The sequence below is a fragment of the Crocuta crocuta genome, unplaced genomic scaffold (assembly GCF_008692635.1).
Source record: "Crocuta crocuta isolate KB4526 unplaced genomic scaffold, BGI_CrCroc_1.0 scaffold340, whole genome shotgun sequence".
Lineage (NCBI taxonomy): Eukaryota > Metazoa > Chordata > Mammalia > Carnivora > Hyaenidae > Crocuta > Crocuta crocuta.
Window position 1 is genome coordinate 841,326 of NW_027530642.1, and position 14,457 is coordinate 855,782.

General features: G+C 37.9%; 1 long non-coding RNA gene across 4 annotated transcripts in view; it reads right to left on the reverse strand.

The window, feature by feature from the left end:
- The window catches only part of LOC144235495 (uncharacterized), a 53,286-nt gene that overhangs the window by 38,442 nt on the left and 387 nt on the right, over positions 1-14,457 (reverse strand). For all 4 annotated transcript variants that reach the window (XR_013336223.1, XR_013336222.1, XR_013336221.1 and 1 more), the window contains exon 2: positions 8,295-8,468. This is a non-coding gene — a long non-coding RNA (uncharacterized LOC144235495). The remainder of the gene's footprint in view (positions 1-8,294; positions 8,469-14,457) is intronic.

Genomic DNA, 14,457 nt, shown 5'->3' on the forward strand with positions numbered 1-14,457 from the left:
AGGTGACATCTGAAGAATGGGGAAGGGACAGGTCACACTTTCAAGGCATGAAACCTGCAAGTGTGAAGGGAAAAATCCAAATAAGGATGAGGAATTAAAAGGCACCCAAAGGTGTGGTGTGACAGGAGCTTTGAGGGGGATTGAAAAGAAATTTGGGGCCACATAAGCCATAGAAAGATACCTACAAAGCTTGGTGAATTGGTCAGATTTACCTCTGAAATAATTACTTTGGATGTTTTATCAAAGATTTTTTTTCAGTTGCAATGACAGTGGCTTAAACATGGTAAGGTTAGTTCTAACGTAGGAACTAACATGGAGGAAAAGGAAGCCTGAGGCTGACATGGCAACTTTATGAAATCACCAGGAACCTAGACTCCTGGCTTTTTGCTCTACTATCTTTAGCCCTGGCTTGCATCCTCAAATATACAAGATGGCTACTAGAGCTCCCACATCCCTTCTACCTTCCACATGGGGCAGAAAGGAAGAGAGAAGGGCCCTAGGATCATATAACTGTCTGTCTGGCCATATGTCCATTCTGGGAAGTTTTGCCCACTGACTCCCAAATAATTAGATACTAAAAACTGCAACAGACAGAAAATACATCCTTTCAAACCTAAGCCCATTCTATCAAGAGGAAAAACAAACTTCTGTTATGAAGTAAGAATACTTATTGGAAAGGCAATGAGCATTTCCTGCTATAAAATCTGTGTGGTCAATAGATTCGAGGTGGCAGAATATTAAAGAAAGGGACCATTGTGATCCAGAAGATGTAGAAAGCCATTTTTCTTTGGCTGAAACTAGAATTTGGAAAGGAGGATGGTCGGGGGAAAATGTAAAGATGGAGAAAATAATAAATTTGATTTATTCTGAAGTCAAATTAACATAATTTGCAGAGATTTCCCCCACTTATTCATGTAGTCTTGATTTTTAACATGTTAATTTCTTTCTTACTCGTGTTATCAAGTGAGGAAGAAAAGATGCAGAAATTTACTAGACAGGAGGAGAAATGTGACTTTATTTAATATTCATTTGATTTATAAATATCAGTTCTGTTTTCTGGGAAGAAAACTACCTGATGGACAAGTTACCTGAAGATCTAAGTGCTTTCTCTGTGAAGAGGCTCTCAAAAGAGTAAAAGGAACTCTTTATAATCTTTTCCAAAACTTGAGATTGATGCCATGCTAGGTGTTATGCCTTTGACAGCTTCCCAATGTAGATAAACTCTATAATTGCTTTGATAACAGACCCATCAGTGTTAAAAAGGGAAAAGAAAAAAAGATGCAATGGTATGCAAATTTGGGGAGAGGGGCCATTTTAGCAGCTTTCAATCTATTTGACTAAATGTAATTTAAAATTTCCGTGTGTCAAATACAGCCCAGCAAATACTAAACATTATTGTCATGAAGCAGAGAAAATCAGGTTAGCCAGCTTATGAGTCTGGGTAGATTGACAGGCCTTGAAATTCGAATTCAAATATTTAGAAGCAATGAAACACACACTTCCAGATCATGATGCCTCTGAAGGGGTTTACAATGTAGTGAACTGAAATATTAGCCAAGAAATTAATGCACACACAGTACAGTATAATTTGTTTTCAGCACAACATCTGTCAGACTTCCACCTGGGGACACACAAGACCATATAGCCTTTGTTTTTGTTTTTGATTTTTATTTTTTCAAGGAGGAAGATGGCACACAGAGCCCTCATAGATTTATGTTAATGGAAGGGAGGTAATTACTGCAGTGTCCTCGACATAGTTAGAATGTGGCCAAAAGGCTCTGGGTCAGTATTCAGAAGATTTGAGTTTCATCCTTGGCTTTACTAATTCCAAGCTTTATGACCTTGGAAAAGTCATTTAAGCTCTCTGATCCTCAGTTTTCGCTGGTTAAAATTAGAAATATTTTTATTACTGAGCTCTATAACAGTAATTCTACCATGGATACTTTGACTGTGTGGGACAATATTGAGATATTTACTGAGAAACTGAGGGCTTAGTGGGGAGAGAAAAGTCCTTTGAAATAAGTAGTTTTGCTACTTCTTTTGTTATTAATAAATTTGACAGCCCCATAGTTAGAATAAAAATGACAATCTAGCCTCCTGATGGGTGACCTCAGCCATACACTCCAATACATGTGTACATACATATATATTCATGCACATATACATACATAAGCCATACACATATACAAATACAAACACACCACATTGACCAGCTGAGCCTACCTTTTACCCACAAATATGCGTATACAATTTCTTGTTGTATGGCATTGCCTTATGGTTTTTAAAAATTGAATTAGTTGTGCAATTGCTGGGTCGTAGGGTAGTTCTATTTTTAATTTTTTTGAGGAAACTCTGTACTGTTTTCCATAGTGGCTGCTCTAGTTTGCATTCCCACCACCTGTGAAAAAGGATTCCCCTTTCTGCTCATCCTTGCCAACATCTCTTGTTTCCTGGGCTGTTAATTTTAGCTATTCTGACAGGTGTGAGGTGGTATCTCTTTGTGAAATTTACCTGACAGATATAAGAAAGCTGATTTGAAGGGGCACATGCACCTCAATGTTTATAGGAGTGCTATCAACAATAGCCAAATTATGGAAAATGCCCAAGTGTCCATTGACTGATGAATGGATAAAGAATCCAATGCGTGCGCACACACACAATGGAATACTACTCGGCGATCAAAAAGAATGAAATCTTGCCATTTGCAACAACACATATGGAGGTAGAGGGTATTATGCTAAGTGAAATAAGTCAGTCAAAGAAAGGTGAATACCCTATGATTATACTCTATGTGTAATTGGAAACATTCAACAGATGAACATGGAGTAATGGAAAATCAGTCAGAGAAAGTCAGAGAATGTTAAAGACGAATATCCTATGATTTTACCTATGTGGAATTTGAAAAATTCAACAGTTGAACATGAGGTAAAGGAAAAATAAGAGAAAAACAGAGGGAGGAAAACCATAAATTCTTAAATACAAAGAACAAATGGAGGGTTAATGGAGGGGTGGTGGGTGGAGGATGTTCAATGGGTGATGGGCATTAAGGAGAAAACTTTTTGGGATGAGCACTGGGTGTTGTCTGTGATAGATCTCTAAATTTTACTCCTGAAGCCAAGATAACACTGTAAACTAAAATTTAGATAAAAAATGAAAATAAAATAATACGGAAGGTAATAGGATGTAAAAAAAAAAAAAAAAGTCAGTTGCCAACTAACTTCATATAAATACACAGACCCCGTACCTCAAAAGATCAGTAATTCCTGAATAGCTTATCTCTTAAGGTGGGGTCTAGTTACCTAGTTCACCACAGCTCCTAAATTTCACTGTGAGTTTAACTTTGCCTACCTGACCCCTGAGGATATTCCACTTTTCTGTGCTGGAGTTGGAGTGTGATTTGACAGAGGGCAAGATGCACCCAGTTAGTTCTCTTTTGATAATGTTAACTAGTCATTTTTGTTCAACTATTCATTTTTGAAATAGGTGAAGCTTTTATGGGATGGGCTATTCAAGACCATATGGGTGAGTGAGAATTACCACTTCACTATTTAAACACAACTTGTTTATAATAATGGAAGAGAATTTGAAATGGCCGAGAGAGATGATTCATCATGGTAAGAGCATCATCTCTGCAGCCTTTTATAGCAAGGGAAGTAGTTTGCTAAACTTTCTTGAAATAGACATAGATTTGCCAAGGGCCATTTATGCTCTGTTGTATCCTTCCCCTCTTTGAGATAAAGGGTGGAATCTTTTGAAGCTAGTGCATTCATAGTGTTTTTAATTATTGACCTTGACCAACTGAGCCCTTTTAAGATTTGACTCAAAGTCAAACCAACAGCATCTCTTCCAGAGTAGTGAATTAATATTTATGTATGACAGGATTTTATATAATCCAAAAACATTAGGGAATTAAATGTAGAAGCAGCACAATACATATTCTCTTATCAACCTAAAGTAAATTTATTTCAACATCAACTTGCTACATATTTAGTAATCACTTAAAGCAGCGGTTCTCCATTGGAGATGGCTTTTGCTCCCTAGGGGATATTTGACATTCTCTGAAGATATTTTTGATTGTTCAGACTGGGGAGGTGCTACAGGCATTTGGTTGGTGGGGACCAAGGGTGCTGCTGAGCATCCTAAAATGTGTGGGACAACCTCACCGCCCATTACAAACACCTATATAGCACAAAATGTCAATAGGGCTGAACTTGAGAAACCCTATTTAAAGGATATATCTTTTGCAGAAGTCTTATTAAATTCAAGAGAAATTTAGACCAGAAAATTTTAGCATAGGTTTACATTTGTGGTTAAGGGTGAAATGTAATGTGTGTGCTGCACAGCGTTCCCTATCCTCCAAATTATTCAATGATAATTGAGGTCAATTTGAATTGTATTAACTTAGCTAAACTAGAACTATACTTCCCAGAGTTTCTTTTCTTACACAGTGATAAGTTAGCATAGGCCACCAGAGATCTTTTGCATGAAATTTGGAAATCATAAGTGGAACTATAACCATTTTTGCTTGTAGGCTCAGAAAGTTGCACCAGGTCAGATGGAACTGTGACATTTCACACACAGTAGTATGGCTGCTCAATGACCTGACAGAACAGCAGCTGAGCCTATAGCTATGAAAATTCCTGCTGGATCCTCATTCTGCCTCTTTCACTTTTGGGCCAGGTGCATGTTGTTCCATGATGAAGGGTGGACTTCTGTTTCCAGTTCTCTTGGTACATGTGTAAGTTGGAATGGAATTACAAGGTCTCTATGTTAAACTTCTTGAGGAACTTCCAAACTGTTTCCCAAAGCAGCTGTACCATTATACATTCCAACCAGCAGATGAAGTGTCTACATTCTCCACATCCTGACTGACACTTATCTTTTTTATTTTAGCCATTCTAGTGGGTAGGAATTGGTATGTCATTGTGGTTTTTGATTTGCATTTTCCTAATGGCTAATAACATTAGCCATCTTTTTAAAAGCCTATTGGCTAGTTGCATATTTTCTTTAAAGAATTGTCTATTCATATACATATATATATACTAGATAAGTCTCTTATCAGATACATGATTTACAAAAATTTCCTTCCATTTAGTAGGTTGTCTTTTCACTTAAAATTTTTATTTAAATTTAAATTTCATTTAAAATTGTTTTAAATGTTTTATTTTTTAGAGAAAGACCGAGCATGAGCCAGGGAGGGGCAGAAAGAGAGGGAGACACAGAATCCGAGCTGTCAGTACAGAGGCTGACGCGGAGCTCGAACCCACAAACTGTGAGATCATGACCTGAGTCAAAGTTGAATGCTTAATCGACTGAGCCACCCAGGGGCCCCCCAAATTTATCTTTTATCTTTTGTTGTTTTTGTTGGTGTCCTATCTAAGAAACCATTGCTTAATTTGAGGTTAAAAAGATTTACACAAATGTTTCCCTCTAAGACTTTTATAGTTTTGACTTTTACATTTAGATATTTGATCCCTTTTATTTTTTTGTATATAGTACAAAGTAGGGGTCATTATCTTTCATTTACATTTTCCATTTGTCCCAAAAACATTTGTTAAAAAGATTGTTCTTTCCCTCATTGAACTGGCTTGGAATTGTTGTCAAAAACCAATTGATTATACAGGAAAATTATTTCTACACTCTCAGTTTTATTCTATTGATCTATGTCTTTCCTTATGCTTGTACCATACTGTCTATGTTACTATAGCTTTGTGGTAAGTTTTGAAATTGAGAATTGTGTCTTCCAACCTGTTCTTTTTTTTTTTTTTTTTATTGTTTTGGGTACCTGTGTTTCTTGAATTTTTATATGAATTTTAAGATACTTCTGTCCATTGATGGGGAAAAATATGTGTTGTATGCCACTAAATTTTGAGATAGTTTGTTACATGGTAATGTATAACTACTATACAGCCAACCCAGGGCTTTTCGGGTGAAATATTCTTTATGTATTGAAAATTAGACACTTAACAAGCAAATAAATGTAGTTGGCAGGATGCGAAGGTAGAGGCTGTAGTGGGAATAAGATGTCTCTTGCCCTTTTGTCTCTTTTTTACATTTCTGTCTCTCTTAAATGTCTATAAAAATTGATATAGTGCGTACATAGCTCAAATATATGTGAATTAGGGCCTTTGTTCATTGTGCATTTAATTTATTTTTGAGAGGGTGAGTGTGTGAGAGGGAGGGAGAGAGAGAGAGAGAGAGAATATCCTAAGCAGGCTCCACACTGTGAGCATAGAGCCTGATATGGGGCTCAGTCTCACAAACTGAGGTCATGACCTGACCTGAAATCAAGAATCCAATACTCAACAACTAAGCCACCTAGGCACCCCACTGTGCTTTTAAATAGAGGGTCAGAGGATTTGGACAGGGATGTTCCTGAGTATATCTGGTAATATATTGAAAATTTTTACAGGTCAGTAAGGACTCAAGAAGTGATAGCTTTAATCTTACAGACTTGTCTGTTTTTGGACACTTTCTAATGAAAAAGTTTGTTTAATCTTCCTGAGGATATGGGATATTCATGTTAAAATCTCAGGCTCTGGAGTCAGGACTGGAAATTGAATTCAATCTTGTTTATCATTTGTCAGATATCTGATTTAGGTCAAGTGCAAAACCTGTCTAAATCCCATCTTCCTTCTCTGTAAAGGATTCTAATAGTACCCACCTCAAAATGGTTTTTATGAAGATTGAGCCACATAGTTCCTGTAAGCACACAGCAGATGCTTGGTCCTTAAATAGTAGCAGTTACTCATGTTAATAGCTTACGCACCCAAACCAAGATAAACCCACTTTATATAAACCAAAATGGAGTAATCTGATCTTGTGAAAGAAAGAAATTTAGAGACGATTTGCATAACCCAAAGAGGCCTTTAAACAAGGGGCTCCATTTAGAATACAGATGGTATATGATATTATTTCAGGAGCATTAAACTTTTGTCTAGACTGTCTCCAACTGCATTGTACATTGAGAAACTTACTTCTCATCTTCTGGAACTCTTTATTTACACAGAGTCAGGCAGCAACCATTTTTTAAATAACTTTCTAGTTCTGGGGTGCTACAATGAAACCTACTTATCAGAATGGGGAGAGGCCTTAGGAGAATGAACCAGAGGCTTAAATGTTGGGAGGCACTGCCTACTTAAGATCAATCAGAAGTGTAAATAGTCTTGTGAATTCTAATGGAAGTCCATTTGTTTTGCACACACACTGACCTTATAAAACAAGCCATGCTGCAATGCTATTTAAATGCTGCACACCTCTGAGAAAATATATAACGTATTATTTTAATATGAAATGACAACTTGAGTAAATTAGATGTTGACCATGTAGTTTTTTTATGACATGGGTAAAAGATTGATGGATATACTTCTTAAAAGGAAAGGACAGAGACTCAGAATCAGGGCTCTACCATACCTGCCTTCTATCATCTCAACACACCTGTCTTTTTCTGTTTATTTGCAAAACATTGCTGTGCATTTGTGAGGCTGGGTACATGTATGACAAATCAGAAGGACTTGAAATGAGGTAGGTGACATGTAAGTATTTTAACTGATAATAATGCATTAGTCAGGGCTCTTGGTTATGAACCCGAACTGCTTTAGGGGGGAAAAAAGGAATTTATTAATTCAGTTTTTTTTTTAAAGTCAAGGGGTATATTACTTTAAGCAGAGGTGGAAGCAGAGGTTCAAATGATGTGACTTTTCTGTTATCAGGTCTTCTCCTCCACCCCCATGTATTTTAATTTTTCTTCCTCTGTTGGCTTTATTCTCAAGCAAGCCCTCTCCATGTAACGCATTTGTCTCAGCTGAGTACTGTGCCTGTTACTGAACAAATTTCTGTAACTTTGCTTCTCCAAGCCTGGTCATAGTCTTCCCTGATGCCTAGGTATAGGGTAAATTTATCCTTACTCTGTCCTAACAACTGAAAAAGTTACACAGTCCAAAAGTGGGAAAGATGGGTTTTATTGGCAGGAGAACTAAATGCAGGGCAATAAAAACCAAGTTTCAGGGGTACCTGGGTGACTCAGTCAGTTAAGCATCCGACTTCAGCTTAGGTCGTGATCTCACAGTTCCTGAGTCCCATGTTGGCCTCTGTGCTGACAGCTCAGAGCTGGAACCTGTTTCAGATTCTGTTTCCTCCTCTCTCTGTCCCTTTCCACCTCTCTCTCTCTGTCTCAAAAATAAAAATTTTTTTCCCTGTGGAGAGTATATTTGGAGTATGTTTTTCTGTGTGTTTTTGTTTTTCCTTTTAAGTGGATTTTCATATGCTTTTGTATATGAGATGAAACTACTTACCTAGGGTCTCACACTGGTAGGAGAGCTGGGAAGCAAATTCACCTTGTCTTCTTTAAAGTCTTTAAACTGCCATACACTGTTACCCTCAACAAGACAACCAGAGAATTTTCTTTCTGAAGGAGTGCTGATAATCCAGCAGATGTGTAGAGAAGAGTGAGAAAGATCTTCAGAGACCTGGAAAACACAGGGTGCAAGGAATAATAAAACCAATTGGAGGCACTGACTGAAAGAAGAGAATACCGGGTAGACCTGGGACAAATAGAAGGGCTGGAAAAGATAGTTGAAGGTCTCTGTTGGAGGAGACATTGGCGCACCATGATTCTCAATGGGTAAAATCTGCAGAAAGAAAGATTTAGTTTAACAAAAAGAACCACTTCCAAGTTGTTAGAGACCTTGAGGAACAGAATGGAATTTCCAGGACCGTGAATGTTCCATTAGTTGTTTAAAAAACCTAGGTGAACATTTATTAGGATTTCTATAGAATAGCATTTTCTAAAAGAAATCTAATGCAAGCCAGATACGTTAGTTTACGTCTCCTGGTGACCACACTAAGAAAGGAGAAAGAAAGAAGTGAACTTAGTAACCTTTAGCTCAATATAATCAGAATACTATCATGTCTATTGTTAATCAATACAAAAAGTTTTGAGACTTTTTTATACTGAGTCTTCAAAATTTGGTGTGCTTTTTACACTTACAGCTAGTTCAAATCTAGATGTGCTTTATTTCAAGTTGTTCAGTCATAGCTATATTTGGTTAGTGGCTATGGTACTGCAAACTGTAGCTCTGGAAGTGGAGGAAGGGTGTTAATAATCTTTGAAGTCCCTTTCAACCCTGACTGTGTCTGAATCTGTGGGAGGAGCAGCTATGGTCAAACCCTTCACCTCTTAAAAACCTTCAGTAACTTTCCAGTACCTGAATAAAAAAATATAAACTTTGAGTCCTCTGATTCATGGTCTAATAGACCGTAATGTTTGCAAGGTCAGGGACTATGTCTGTCATGTTCGTTTTTGTTTCTCAGGGCTAAACATAGTACTGGTTGCAAAGAATGTTCTGAAGTATTTTTTGGATAAATGAATGATCTGACTTCACCTTTCTCTCTAGTTTGTCTCCCTATTTTTCTCTTGCATGTACCCAATGCAACTCAAATGCACCTCCCATATTCTTACACTCTTACTAATCAGAATTGCTCCCCTTACGCCCTTCTTTGGAAGGAAGATGTTAGTCTCCATAGATAGGCACACTGACACATCAGCAAGAATCAAATTTCACTTAGAATAAAGGCTCCAGCACTGATGAAGTGTTGGATAGCCCCAAGTCTTCTGTCTCTCTAAATGGTCTCCCTGCAGCTCTCCCTTGTATATGAGCCTGTTGCCCAAGACTAGGTCCAGTTGAAGAGTTTTCTTATTCTGTGAAAGCAGTAATTTAGACCAGATGATCTCTCTAAATATTTTTGTCTCTTGGAGTTCCACAAAGGTGAGGGCATTTGGCTCAGTGGAAAAGCAAGTTGGATATTGCATCTTGACATTTTACATGCTATTTTAACCTTAACACTCTGGACTATATGACCTTGAATGTGATTCTGAACCTCTGTAGACTCAGTTTCTCTGTTTTCAAATTGATGGTAATCATTGCTGTTGCAATTAAAATAAGGAATATGACCTGCTCATTCTATCTTGGCAGCAAGTCCCTGTGCTAGCTCTAGAGTCACATTGCTTAGATTCAAATTCTATTTTTTTTAGATGAATGACTGACTTAAATAAGTTACTCAACCTCTGAGCTTCAGTTTTTAACCATTGTTTTAAAGCAGGGATCATAGGTTGGTTGCAATTATTAACTATAATCTTGTAAATGTGTAGCATTTATAAATGCTTTTTAAAAAATTTTATGTAAATTCCAGTTAACATGCAGCGTCATACTAGTTTTAGGAGTACAATTTAGCGATTTGACACTTATATACGACATCTAGTGCTCATCACAACATATGCAATCCTTAATCCTCATCGCCTCTGAAAACATTTACCATGTTCTGTTGCTATTGATGTAGCCAAAAAAACATGACTTATGCAATATGTGGCTAGCTCCTTGGGCTCTAAGCCTCACTTGATTTTAGAGAGACCTTTTTAACACTCCTGGTATTCTTTTAGGGTTGTTGGGAGGATGACAAAGCTACAGAGAAAGGCTTTTATGAAATGCAAAGTGCCATACTGCATGTGTTATAATAACAAGACAAATACTGTTGTGATCTGTAAGTTGGACACATGTTCATACTAGACTCCCAGCTCCAGGAGGACAGGCCCTTTCTGTTTCTGCTCTGTACTTGATCCCCCATTGCCAAGCACTGTGCCTGGCAAGCAATAATTGCTAGCTGGACAGGCATGGGACATGATTGCCCACTTGGTATTTGGCAGCAGAAGTGGAAATTTCTCTCAATACAAGGAAAAAATACAGGGTCTCCTGTTATTCTTTTCTCTGAAAGCACAATCATACCATTGGAAGAGCTACCAAAATAGAAAATGAAATCATTTGAGTAAAACACTTTCTATGTGATTAGAGACCTTTGTTTCTGATTAGCTCACATCCTATTAAAACTTTGTAGAAGGAACTATTTTAGAAGCCAGGTGGCATTATGCAGCTTATGTTTGCTTATCTTTTCATTTCCTCTCTTTTTTAGTGTCTAAAATTATTTGCATAATAACGGATTCTTTGTTTTCCTGGAGTTCAGGTTTCAGCCTTGGGCCCCACATGAATTAAAAAAATCCTAGGATTGTGATATCAGAATCATTTGTGTGGAAATGCCTTGATGACCCTGAGCAGATTTGGACCTTGTTCTGGCTCAGAGACTGTTTTAATACTAATGTTGTCAGTGATCCATCTTGTTTTTCATTTTCCTAATGGTAGCTGAGGACCTGGATCTCCTCAGCGTTGTCTTTCTGATGGGTGGAATAAAGAGGAAATGGATATAAAAATGTGTAAGAACAAAGGCATTAAAAAAAGCTCATAAGGTGGAGTGAAAACAGGCTGGTGTGGGTAGCAGTTTTGGGGGTAGACTGGGGAGTAGGGGCTAGTTTCCACTTTTTTCCAAATAATGTCCTTTCTTTATAAATAGTTTGTTTTTGTTGTGGGAAGAGACACGACAGGCAAAGGTTTTAGCATAGGTCATGGTCCTAACTGGAAGTGTCTCTAGTGGTCATCTTTTTACCCCACTCATTTTGGACATGTCTTTGCAACAGAAAACACACGTATTCTTATACTCTCATGGTGTCTTAGACCCTGCATTGTGGATTGAGGATACCATAGTAGAGACATGCTCCCTGACCTTCTAGAGCTTACTATCTCATGGAACAGGCATGCATTAACCAAGTTATTCTATAAATATATATGTGGAAGTTATCAGAATATTATGATATAAAGGCAGAGTACAAAGTGCAATAGGAAAGAGGAGAGACTTTGCCACATTTTACCTGGGTGACTTTAAGCAAGTATCTTAAGCTCACTGAGCCTCAGCTTCCTCATTGGTAAAACAGGTTATGGTGAAAATTAGGTATAGCAATGTGTCTACGGCATATGTACTAAAGACTTGTTACATCTTGGCTACTTGGATCGGATTTGACCCACAGGCTTAGAGAAATCATCATACACATCAGCCTCTTGGCAGGTAGCTAGTCAAGTATCTATCCATCTACTTAGAATAGAATTGTGAGTTGTGTGTCCTGAAATGCAGGTTGGAGACTTTCCCTGTTCCTATTCCCCAGACCATGTGTATTGTCTTTCCCTCTTCCCACAAGGTGGACCTAGAATCTCTGTATGAACCTCCTTTCTCTCCTCCTTCAGTGTTGTCTCTTTCCTTTTTCTTCTCCTTTCCAGAGTATGGTATCTGTCCCTCCACCTCCCTCATTCCTTCCCTTCCCTTCCATTTTCTGTCTTATCTACGTGTGGTGAGAATTCTCGCCCTGTCTGACAGTCTTGCTCGCCTGTGGTCTCCACTATACACAGAGGAAGTGGAGAGGCATGTTATTCCCACAGGAAACCCCTGCGCATAGCTCTTGAAAGCACTTATCCTTTGCTTTGATCTGTAGTATATCAAATGATGGCTTCACAAAAACCAAATTTATTTTTCCCAGTTATTTCACAACAGGTGACATATATTCTTGTTTCCTTGGGAAAAAAAATAATCTTCATTCCTATAAATGTACAAAGCAAATATATTTCACTACTTGATTCTTCTTTATTGGGTTTAAATATAAATACTTCCCTAATTTTCATTTCTCAGTAAACACTATGCTAGAGGTTATAGACCTTAAGGTCTAATTCCTTAAGGAGTTTACATTTTAATGGAAAGAGACCGATATCAAACGTACAACTGCCAAAATGATTTTATTATACTCGAAAATTGTTAGGAAGAAAACAGAGCTGAATATAACCTGGTCTTGGGACCTCAACAAGTCTCTACTTTGGTTAAGTACTATTTAATGTAAATTAAGAATGGGTATAAAGCTTCTGTGAATAAAGTAAGTGCCAGTGTTTCTATATTTGGAATGTAGTGATCCAGGGAGGAGGTTGTTGTCCTGAGCCAGTGGCTGGGGAAGGAGGCTGGACAATGGTTTAGTAAGACTTCTCTGTAAAGGAAATGCTTTCAGCAGTAAACTAGTGATGAAGGGCTAGCCATCTAAGGAGTCTGAGAGAGAATAAATATTAATCTGAGAAATGGTTAATTATGGCAGCTAATTTGCTACACCCCTCCTTGTCAGCTACGGAAGCACAATTAAGAGGAATTGTTGAATGAAAAATGAGAGAGCTTATTTTCCTAGAGATTTGGTACTATTTCTTTGGTACCCAAAGAATCAAGAGCCCAAAAGCTGAAGAAAGAAAAATAATGTGTATTTAAAAATAAAGGGATAAACTACATGAGCAGCTGGAGAGAAAGTTTGAGTTTCTATGGAAACCTCTCCTAAAATGTCTCCCGCAGGCAACAGAGCCAACTTCCCAAATGCCAGAAAGAAGTAGAATATGGGTTGAAGCAATTCTCCCTGGGCTGTCACACTGGGTACAGCTCTGGTGGTTGGAGGGAGAGGACTTTGAAATGGGTCAAAATTTCCTCACCTGATATTTCTTTTCTGGAGATGATTGGGTGCAGAGGAATTAGAAATCTGAGACTGACACGTTTTTAAGTATTTCCCTACAAGGTGCTAAGGCAAGGATGACCTGGATGAAAGATTGTTGCAAACAAAAATGGAAACAGTCTTAGAGATCAGCCACCAGTATGACTCAATGGTGAAATCAGAAGAATATGCTTAAAGCCCAATTCTGCTTATAGCCCTATGAGATCTGGAGGCTCCCATCCCTCCAATACCACTTTGTATAATGCCTCCCCCTCATTTAGCCTCCCCATTCCCCTGCTGTTCTTCAAAGATACAATGCAAGTTCCTTGTTCAGTATTTGAACTTGTTCTTCCTTAGTCTGTATTGCTTTCCCCCTCAGATCTGTGTGTGGCTGGCTCCTCCTCCTCTATCATGCTTTGTATCTCCAAAGAGCCCTCCTTGCTCCCTCTATCAAATGCAGCCCGTGTCTTTCCCATCCAGGGTATCTCTATCCTATTATCTGGTAATTTTATTTATACCATTTGCTAAGCTTCTTTTTACTTTTTCTTTCTTTCTTTCTTTCTTTCTTTTTCTTTCTTTCTTTCTTCTATTCATCTGCTGCTTCTCCTCAAAATCTAAGATCCATGAGAGCAAAGGGTTAACTACTTTCCATGCGATAAGGAAGCAATCTCCAGGTACACTTACCATTAACAATAACAAAAAAATGTTAAAACCAACAAGAAGTTCCATTTATTTGGATAATTTCTTTGTGGTAGGCTCTAGTAGGTATTTTACATCCCATATCTATACCTGTAAAATAATCTCTTGAGTAAGGATCCCCATTTTCCAGTTAAAAAAACAAGGTCAGAGAGGCTAAGCTTGTGAAATTGGATTTTGAACTAAGTTTAGCCTAATTCTTAAGTCTAAGTATATGCCATTGTGGATATAGAACATTTTTGGAGAGGAGACTTGAGCCTTACCAAGAGAAAGGATTTGGGTAGAAGATACATAGCTAGATCTGAGTGGTATGGAGGGAGGCATGGTCCACAGGGAATTTCTGAAAGGATGGAGGCAACAATGGCATC